This window comes from Pseudophryne corroboree, chromosome 9, assembly GCF_028390025.1.
Source record: "Pseudophryne corroboree isolate aPseCor3 chromosome 9, aPseCor3.hap2, whole genome shotgun sequence".
Classification (NCBI taxonomy): Eukaryota; Metazoa; Chordata; class Amphibia; order Anura; family Myobatrachidae; genus Pseudophryne; species Pseudophryne corroboree.
This window is the reverse complement of record NC_086452.1, coordinates 373638282-373645235: the sequence shown is the minus strand read 5'-3', so window position 1 is coordinate 373645235 and position 6954 is coordinate 373638282. Positions and strand designations below refer to the sequence as shown.

General features: G+C 43.4%; 1 pseudogene; it reads right to left on the bottom strand.

Moving 5' to 3' along the window:
* Nucleotides 1–4070: 4070 nt before the first annotated feature.
* Nucleotides 4071–4189, bottom strand: LOC134958980 (5S ribosomal RNA; annotated as a pseudogene).
* Between the last annotated feature and the right edge of the window lie 2765 nt (nt 4190–6954).

Genomic DNA, 6954 nt, shown 5'->3' with positions numbered 1-6954 from the left:
CTGAATTAATTACCTTGAAACCTGGGCGTCTAAATGGAGAATGAAGTTCAATATAGAGAAATGCAAAGTAATGCATTTTGGGTTAAAAAACACATTTGCATCCTACACTCTAAATGGGGGATATATAGGGGTAACTGTGGTGGAAAAAGATTTGGGGTGCTCATAGATAACAGTGCACAATGTCAAAATGCAGCAAAGAAGGCAACTAAAGTGCTTGCTTGCATAAAATGGGGCATTGAGACGAGGGACGAGGATGTAATCCTGCCACTGTACAAATCTTTGGTGCGTCCCCACCTGGAATATTGTGTTCAATTTGTGGCACCATATTATAAAAAAGATATAGGGGAGCTAGAAAGAGTTCAAAGGCGAGCTACTAAATTGATTAAAGGGTTAGAGTCTCCGGGGTACGAGGAAAGGCTTACTAGGTTAAATAATTATACACTAGAAAAGAGGTGTCTAAGAGGAGACATTATTAATATCTTCAAATATGTAAAGGGTCACTATAAGGAGTTAGCAGGGGATTTGCTTATTAAAAGAACTCTGAATAAGAAACGTGGGCACTCGCTGAGGCTAGAGGAGATAAAATTCCATAAACAAAGTAGGAAAGGGTTCTTCACGGTAAGGGCAATAAAGATTTGGAACTCCCTGCCGGAACAGGTAATAATGGCGGACTCTGTAAATGAATTTAAAAAAGAATTGGACAAATTTCTTACTGAAAAAAGTATCCAGGGCTATAGCTCTTAACATTGTGACATTATATATCTGGGATTGGTAAGAACCATAGTTGTCAATTGATACTAAACAGTTACGTTAGCATGTGCATTATAATATGCACAGCTTAACACAGAATACAGGTTGAACCCGATGGGCATTTTGCCTCTTTTCAACCTCACTAACTATGTAACTACAGTATGTTTATCAGTTACTAAATCTGCAGGAAAAGGTTTGTGATTCCGCAGTACTAAAATTATTTTAATGATAATCTGAGAACCAAGATTGGGGCAAATGTAAAGGCAAGAATTAGTTCCTTATTATCTCCACTTGTTGGTGTGCCCTGAGTCAGAGGTGAGTATGTTAACAAACATAGCAAAGAAGAAGTAGACTCTTGTGTGGGCTCACTCACATACATTTGGTAAATACCATTCAGTATTAGAAAAATTATAAAATGTAACTTTTATTATTAATTACTAAAATGAGTCCATATCCTGTCAACTGGAAAACATTCTAACAATCAACCTTCATGACAAACGTTAAAAACAACATATGTTCTGGTCCATCTAAGTTTAGAGTGAGCTGAAAAGATGCAGACACAGTCAGTATTGCATCTATTTCACACAGACAAGTACAGAAAATCTGTATTAATTAGAGATGAGCGGGTTCGGTTCGTTGAGATCCGAACCACCCCGAACTTCACCTATTTTACACTGTTCCGAGGCAGCCTCGGATCTTCCCGCCTTGCTCGGTTAACCCGAACGCGCACAAACGTCATCATTCCACTGTCGGATTCTCGCGAGATTCATATCCTATATAAAGAGCCACGCATCGTCGCCATTTTCACTCGTGCATTGGAGATTGAACGAGAGGACATGGCTGCGTTCTCTCCCTGAAAAGCTCCGTATCTGTGCTCAGTGTGCTGCAAATATCTGTGCTCAGTGTGCTGAAAATATCTACGTTCTCTGCCTGAAAATGCTCCATATCTGTGCTCAGTGTGCTGCAAATATCTGTGCTCAGTTTGCTGAATTGTGTGGACCACCATTATATAATTATAGTAGTACAGTACAGTAGGCCATTGCTGTATCTTGCAGCTCTGTGTCAAGTATACTATCCATATCTGTGCTGCATTATTGTGAGCAGTATATAGTAGGACAGTGCAGCATTTTGGTGACCAGCAGTATACATATAGTACAGTACAGTAGGCCATAACTGTATCTTGCAGCTATGTGTCACTTCTAGTATCCTGATCAGTGCTCAATATCTGCTGCATTGTTGTGACCAGTATGTATACTGTACTGTGCGATGTGTGTTATACACCTGGTGATTTTATACATCCTGTAATCTGTGATGTGTGAGATACACCTGGGGATTATACACCCTGTATACTGTACTGTACAATGTTTGTGATACACCTGGTGATTATACACCCTGTATACTGTACTGAGCGATGTGTGAGATACACCTGGGGATTATACACCCTATATACTGTACTGTGTGATGTGTGAGATACACCTGGGGATTATACACCCTATATACTGTACTGTGCGATGTGTGTGATACACCTGGTAATTAATTATACACCCTGTATACTGTACTGTGCGACGTGTGTTATACACCTGGTAATTATACATCCTATAATCTGTACTGAGCGATGTGTGAGATACACCTGGTAATATCTGTGCTCAGTGTGCTGCATTGTGGGGACCACCAGTATTTAATTATAGTAGTACAGTACAGTAGGCCATTGCTGTATCTTGCAGCTCTGTGTCACTGCAAGTATCCATTCCATATCTGTGCTGCATTGTTGTGAGCAGTATATAGCAGGACAGTGCAGCATTTTGGTGACCAGCAGTATACATATAGTACAGTACAGTAGGCCATTGCTGTATCTTGCAGCTCAGTGTCAGACTCAGTTCTAGTATCCTGATCAGTGCTCAATATCTGCTGCATTGTTGTGACCAGTATATAGTTGTACAGTGCAGCATTGTGGTGACCACCAGTATATAGTAGTACAGTACAGTAGGCCATTGCTGTATCTTGCAGCTGTGTCACTTCTAGTATCCTGATCAGTGCTTAATATCTGTGCTCAGTGTCAGTGCTGCATTGTGGTGACCAGTATACTACAGTACAATAGTCCAGTGCTGTTCTCGCTGCTCAGTTTCAGTTCTCCGTAGTATCATCAGTGATCAGTATAATCAGTTCTCAGTATAATCAGTGCGCTGTTAGACGTGTGCCCGTTTCCGCCATTAGTGCAGTGGGATTTAGACAATTGATGAAGTTATTGTGTCCCCGGTACAAAATGCCATCTAGATTCCACTTCACTAGGCAGGCGATAGCGAGATTTTACCAATTAATATCAGTGATTTATAATTATTAATTACAGTGATCTTGCCAAATAATTCCAGTGATTTTGTCATTTTCTTCCAGTGATTTGGACCAATAATACCATTGATTAGAACGAATAATTCCAGTGATTTTGTCATTTTCCAGTGATTTGGACCATTAATACCATTGATTAGAATGAATAATTCCAGTGATTTTGTCATTTTCTTCCAGTGATTTGGACCAATAATACCATTGATTAGAACGAATAATTCCTGTGATATTGAGGTGTTTGTGTCACTTAGCTTAGCCATCCAGCGACCACAGTGCACCTCTTTTTCTCTTTTCTTTGCATTATTTGCTGTTTGGGGCCAATTTTTTTAAGTGCCATCCTGTCTGACACTGCAGTGCCACTCCTAGATGGGCCAGGTGTTTGTGCCGGCCACTTGGGTCACTTAGCTAAGTCATCCAGCGACCTTGGTGCAAATTTTAGGCCTAAAAATAATATTGTGAGGTGTTCAGAATAGACTGGAAATGAGTGGAAATTATGGTTATTGAGGTTAATAGTACTATAGGATCAAAATTACCCCCACATTCTATAATTTAAGCTGTTTTTGAGGGGGTTTTGAAAAGAAACACCGAATCCAAAACACACCCGAATCCGCCCAAAAAAATTCAGGGAGGTTTTGCCAAAACGCGTCCGAATCCAAAACACGGCCGCGGAACCGAATCCAAAACCAAAACACAAAACCCGAAAAATTTCCGGTGCACATCTGTAGTATTAATAGGACCACAATAGGTCAGTCAGGAAGATCTAGGGACCAGTTTTTGAGAATACTATATATTTCTCAGAGCTCTAAGGCAGTGTGTTGTGTCAATTAACATAATGTTCCACTGGTTATCTGGTATTCACGTGACGTTATTACAAGACCGCATAGGTTAAAATTAAAAGCTTGAAAGATATGAAGGAAGAGAAGATGGTGATACTGCTGTTCATGTTGTATCGAAGTCACGCATCCATATTAGTTCATAGGGATCTACAATACTGGGTATTCCTTGGAGGTCTCCCTTCCAAGTACTAACCCAGCACAACACTGTTTAGCTTCCAAGATCAGATGAGATCGGACATATGCAGTGATGTATGGTAGTAGTCAATGAACTTTGGGGGTGATTCAGAGGCGATCGCACTCTGAAGGCTTTTGTGTGCACTCCCAGTAAGTCTCAGTACAATGTTTAAAGCATCTCGCTGGAGCGATTGCCCCTGCCTGATTGATAGTCAGAGGTGGTCGTGGGGTGGGAGGGGGCATGCCAATGGCATTAGAATGCCATTGGTGGGGTGCAGTCCAGAAAACTCAGGTGTGTCCGCACCATTGCAGGGGCGGGCCAAGGTGGCTGCGAGATGTCACATGCTGCTGCTGTGACCCAGATCGTGGTGGGTAGCCACATGCTAGCACAGCTAAGCTGCACAGGCTAAGAGCTACTTGGCGGGTGCGAAAGCAACCAGCAAGGCATAGATGCAGGAGCTCACTACAGACTGATAGACAACAAACCACTGACAGCTTGCCAGTGCTGGGATTTGGAACTTATGCCTCTTGCTCACTGCTGACTGGATGTGGGAGTCACATGAGGAGAAAGTGATTCCATATTGGGCCCAGCAAGGTCAGCTGACCAGGAACTGTCATGGCGAAGTCCATAACTGGTTTTGGAGGGAAGTTTGCAGAGATAGACAGTAATGGCTGAGAGCACAGGGAGTTGTATCTGGTAACCACTGGACTTGTGGATCCTGGTACAGAAGCATTGGACAGCATGAAGAGACTTGCTGAATTTAGCATTCACACAGAAGGTTAAGCAACACAAGTGCAGCTCGTTAGCAAGTCTCACTTTCCAGATAGAGAACTCAGTACTCACGGAACTCATGGTACTGATGAGCGGAGCGTTTTCTTACCATTTTACAGGCGTGGAGATCACCCTAGAGCTACATTCTCCAATAATGTCTGCGGAACAGGGCGGGAGAGATGTGGTTGATCCTGTGTCATGCAGTGCTGATGCCGTGGATTTATCTGAGGAAAATATTCCAGCTGAGGGTCCAGGTATTGGAGGTTCTGTACCCCTCGGTCAGCCTGCAGCACTGGTGGCACACCAAGACCCAACTTGGGCTGCTCTTTCTAATTTACTGACTACACTAGTAATGAGACTTGCACCCCCTGTGGGACCTCCTGTGCCTGTACAATCACATATTGTCCCTGTTGTAAATCCTCTGTCGACTCAGTTACAGCAGTTAAATCAGTCTTTGGTTAAACAAAAGCCTGACCCTCAACCCCCTAGGACCAAAGGGTCATCTAAGCAGGCCAGACACTGATGCAGATGCTTCTGATGGGGAATCTACAACATAGGTGGACGTTCCTGACCTCTTGGAGGCTATCAAACTGATTCTTCAGATCGATGATGGAACTAAACCTCCAGATACATCTAAGAAACCTGATAAGTTCAAATGTCAGAAGGTTATTAAATTAGTTTTGCAACATTCTGACCATTTAGTTGACATATGTCAGGAATCCTGGGAGTCTCCAGGAAATAAATTCTCCCTGTCTAAAAATATGCTAGCTCATTATCCCCTCGCTGCAGAGTTAAGTAAAAATTGGGAAACACCACCTTCGGTGGACTCACATTTTGCACATCTGGTGGTGTCTTCTACCCTGCCTGTCACTACCGTCACCTCTCTGAAGGTACCGACGGATAAGCATGTTGATGGTTGCTTGAAGTCTATTTACACTCTTACGGGTGCTGTGCATAGACCTACTATAGCAGCTTCTTGGGCTGCAAAAGCTATTGAAGCCTGGGTTCAAGAAGTTGAAGCGGAGCTACCTTCTAATTTTTCTGATAATGCCAGACAGTGTCTTTCATATATTACCACAGCCTCTCATTACATTCAGGAGGCGGCCTCTGATGCCGGTGTGCTGGCAGCCAAAGCGTCTACTACGTCCATTCTGGCTCACCGAATTCTGTGGTTGCGGTCCTGGTCTGTGGATCTCGACTCTAAAAAGATCTTGGAGGTGATCCCTTTTAAGGGAAACATCCTTTTTGGGGAAGATCTGAACAAGATTGTTGCTGACTTAGCATCTGCTAAAACTGCATGTCTACCGAGTACTAATCCTTCGGCTCTGAAGGCTAAAAGTACCACCTTTCGTTCCTTTCGACCTCCAAGTAAAGCAAAGGGTCAGGCGTACCCAAAACAGGCACGCACTTCCAAAACCTTTATGCCCAAACCTAAATGTTGCTGGGCTACCCGTCAGTCTGCTTCCAGGGTGGGAGGCCGACTTCTGCAGTTCACCCAGGTATGGTTACAGACCACTTCAGATGCCTGGATGAGGTAAGTCGTCACTCACGGATACGCCATCTCTTTCAAGAAACGTCCCCCTCGCCAATTTTGCTCGACAAATATCTCTTCAGATCCGTTGAACGCAAAAACTCTACATTTGGTGATACAATCCCTCCTGGACACAGGAGTGATAGTGCCAGTGCTTCTGGTTCAGAAAGGCAGGGGGTACTATTCATGGCTGTTCCGAAACTGAATGGAACCTCACGGCCCATTCTCAACCTCAAGTCTTTGAACAAATTTGTGAAGGTATCCAAATTCCTTATGGAAACTCTTCGCTCTATTGTTATGGTCTTGGAGCCTAAGGACTATATCCCTGGACATACAGGATGCTTACCTACATATACCTATTGCCATGCCGCATCAGCAATATCTGCGGTTTGCTATTGGCAACCTACATTATCAATTCCAGGCCTTGTCTTTTGGACTGACCACGGCTCCGCAAATCTTCACCAAGGTCATGGCGGTCATGACGGCCCTACTCCGCCGTCAGGGTATCAGGATCATGCCGTATCTGGACAACTTGTTGATCCTGGCAAACT